The sequence below is a fragment of the Crinia signifera genome, chromosome 9 (assembly GCF_055691185.1).
Source record: "Crinia signifera chromosome 9, ASM5569118v1, whole genome shotgun sequence".
Classification (NCBI taxonomy): domain Eukaryota; kingdom Metazoa; phylum Chordata; class Amphibia; order Anura; family Myobatrachidae; genus Crinia; species Crinia signifera.
Genome location: NC_139225.1, coordinates 70,865,870 through 70,870,065, shown reverse-complemented (window position 1 = coordinate 70,870,065; position 4,196 = coordinate 70,865,870).

Genomic DNA, 4,196 nt, shown 5'->3' with positions numbered 1-4,196 from the left:
GCAAAATATTTGACACCTCAAATCAACAGAGGGGGTCAATTGCATAGGACCCACATGTATTTTGCCTTGCCCAGCACTGGTTTGGACATGAAATACGCTGGTAAAGTGGGCACATACACTATATTATGATTTACTATTTGAATAAGTAACTGCAGTTTTGAGTTAACGACTCGTGGGCAACAAACATGAAACCTGAAAATCAACAGAGGGCGGTCACTTGCATATAACCCACATGTAATTTGCCTTGCCCAACACTGGTTTGGGCTTGACCTACACTATAATTTACCATTTTGAATAAGTAGCTGCAGTTTTGCAAGGGTCATGCACAGTCTAATACCCGGACTGCAGCTCTGCGCTGTGTGACGGTCAAAGGCCGCATCACTGCCGTCTGCCCACTTCTGCCTTCCCCACGTGGATCCAGGGCCAGTCGGCACGTTCGGAGGCACCACCGCACACCCTGCCTCCTGCTCAGCCGCCGCTGCACTGCTAATTAAATGTGTGGCAGGGCAACGTGGGGGGGGGGGGGGGGGGGGGGGGCGTACGGAGTTTAAAATTAGGGATTCCAATCCCAGGAATCCTGGATGAGTATTTTTCAATCCCGGAATTTAAAAAAGTTCCCCGGGACTGGCATCCCTAGTTCACAGCAGATGTGTATACAGTAGATAATTGACCGATTTTCAATTTAGCTAAATTACAACTGGACCTGAATAAGACCCTTAGTGCACTATGTAAGAAAGATTTAATAAATAAATTATACATAGATAGGTTTATCACACACTATCCCTTTAAATAGTGACACATGTATTATGCAGTTATGTGGCTGATTGAAAAAGTGAAATACAGGCTTGATGTCGGACAGCGACAGAATCTGTGTAATGTGTGAGTGTCCTGTGTGAGGGATAGTATGGCAAGCGTACAGTATGTATAATTTAAATGTAATAACTTAAATTAAGGTGAGGTCATGTGGCTTGACTCACCTTCCCCGGCATCAGTAATTTACAGCACTACTAGGTGATTCTTATTGCAGAGCAGCCCTCAGTTTAAAGGTATAACTGTCTCAATTGGCATTTCAGAGTTTACGGTCTCAAGACTGGATATAGATACTGTGTATAATATATATATTAGTGCTGGGCACGTTAAACGCATTAATTACACTTTAATGCAGATTACATTTTTTAACGCGTGGAGGGGAGGGCACACGGCGACCCCCCCATGACAGCAAGCATGTATTCCCCCCTGGCAATGAGCATTTACCCCCCCTATGGCAGCAAGCATTTATACCCCCTAGCCATGAGCATTTAACCCCTATGGCAGCATGTATTCCCCCCTGACGAGTGTTTAATCCCATATGGCAGCAAACCTGTATCCCCCCCTTGCAACAAGCATGGAACACCTATGGAAAAAGCATGTAATCCCCCCGGCAATGAGCATGGAACCCCTGGCAACGAGATTGTAGGTAAGTGGCACTTATGTGCCTAACAATGCGATTACAAATTTTAATCATTGCCCACCACTAATATTTATAGATCTCCTTCTCATTATAGGTAACTAATATCACCTGCTGTTACACAAGTATTGAACTAGCTGTTTTGCATACTGCAATATTCTATATTTAGATAATTGTGTAAATATTTTTGAGTTAGATTTGAAAGGGAGTTAGAATTCATTATTGTCTGGGATGGTATGTAACCTCTTACTATTTGTTTATCTTAGTTTTATTGCTAGTGGGAGAGGGGCATTGGCTGGGTGGGGTCTCAATCAGTGAACTTACAAACAGCTTTTAGTACTTATTGAGGATAGAAGGCTGACTATTGAAAGCGGACTATAGATATTTTGTCGGATTTTAAAGTAGGAAGAGTTTTAAGTAGGGAGAAAACAGTTACATAACTTCAGCCTGGACAGAAACGGACAACCAACTTGGTATCTTGGAATGCCGGCATCATTTTAACATCAACTGCAGCATTATTCCGGCGTTACACCAAAAGTGAAACAGAAATACAGAAAACAGCAGCTCAGAAAACCATTGATAGTAGGTGTCCCCCAACATCTTATTTTTGGTCCTCTCTGGGTGAGCTCATTTGCTCACTCGAGTTCCACTATCACATCTATACTGATAATACTGAAAATCTACTGCTCCTGCTATTTCTGTTTTATACATCCTGCCAAAAGTCCATAAGGACCCGGTATGCCCACCAGGGAGACCGATTATTTTTGGGATTGGGTCAATTACGGCCAATCTGTTGGAGTATATCGATTTTTTCCTTCAACCACTGGTGGTCCAAAACAAGTCACATCTTAAGGACACGAGGGATGTCCTCAATGTTTTGGAGGATGTCAAATGGGAAGAAGGATTCATGTTGGTAACAGCTAACGTCAAGTCGCTATACACTATTATCGAGCACCAAAGAGGTCTTGATGCCCTTAAAAAAGGCCTTAAATGAAGAGTGATTTAGAGATTAATTTACAGAATTTTCTGATGGAGGGTGTATGTTTTATTTAGAAAACAATTATTTTTCTTTTAATGGTAACTTTTATCTCCAGAACGTTGGCACCGCGATGGGCACCAGGTTCGCCCCCAGTTATGCTAATATCTTTATGGGGCAGTGGGAGGAGGAGACTATTTGGAACCACTGTCCCCTGGGGGCGAACCTGGTGCTTTGAAAACGATACATACATCGATGATATCATTTTTATCTGGAGAGGTGGGGAGGAGCTTTTAAATGAGTTTAAGGATCATAATACTAATGAACTAAATATTGAATTCACATTTAAAAAGAGTTTTTAGAAGATCAATTTTTTAGATGTTTCTATTTATGTTAAAAATAATCAGGTGCTTATGAGGAACTACAGTAAACCCACAGACTCCAGTGCATACATTCAGGCTGCTAGCTGAAATAACTGGCTAAAATCGATTCCTGAGGGCCAGTTTAGGCGTTTGAGACGTAACTGCACAGACCTGAATGTATACAAGGAACAAGCAGTTGCTGTGGGTAACAAATTTACATCCTCGGGAAATAAGGACGACAGTATAAATTCCATTAATGACAAAGTCGCAGATTTAGACAGTACAAAACTTTTAAAACCTGGAGAAAAGAGGCCTGAAGGCGACCAGTCAAAGTTTGAGTGGGCCTTCATTACTACATTTAACAGCCAATACAAAGTATTGGAACAATCACTCCAGAAACACTGGGGTGTATTGAAAAAGGACCCAATCATCGGGGATTTAATACCTGTGAGACCTAAATGTATTTATAAAAAGGCCTCCACTTTAAGAACGAATCTGGTCAAAAGTGCAGCACCACCTGCAAAACCCATGACCACCATTAAGTCGAAAGGCTTCTTTAGGTGTGGACTTTGTTTAGGGTGCAGGGGGGTACCTGTAGGACCTTCAAAAACAACAAAGATCACTATTAATCAAAAGATCTTTAAAATTTATAATTTTGTAACATGTAATAGTAGTAGTGTTATCTATGGTTGTAAGTGCAACCTTTGGTATATTGGAAGGACATCCAGACCCCTGAAAGTGCGCATAAACGAGCACCTTAGAAATATAAGGAACGGACTCAATACCCATGCACTATCAGAGTTCTTTAGGCAGCATCATAATTGCAATACAAATTATATTGTTATGTTCTGTGGGTTAAAACATATTAAGGAAAATTGGAGGTATAAAGGACTAGCCAAGCAGTTGCCGCGGGCAGAAATGCAAATGATCTATGATTACAATACCTTGATGCCCGGTGGTCTTAACTCCGATTTGGAGATCAAATGATTAATCTAGATTTTATCGTTTTTTATTGTATTTTATCTTGTGTCTTACCCATATGTATATTTGTCACTTTTAGAAAATGGTATACCGATGTAAAGATCGTATCAGAGCAGCACAGCCGTTGCCTAGCTACAAAGAATATGAAAAGTGTAATGAGGATACACGGAAAAGGCTGCTGGGATTTGAAGTCCACATCATCTCCCAACAAGTAATGTTGCTGGCCGGGAACGACGTAAGCTACACAGTTACCATAGCGACACAGCGGAAACAAGGCAACAGCATGTAGTAAAGACCGCTGGGATATGAAGTACTTCTTTCTGACCGGAAATGACATGACGGAACCAGGTGACTCTACTGCGTCAGAGAACCTAGGTAGTCATGGATACCCAAGATGCCGCTACATGCGGCAATGGGAAGCCTCGCGCCT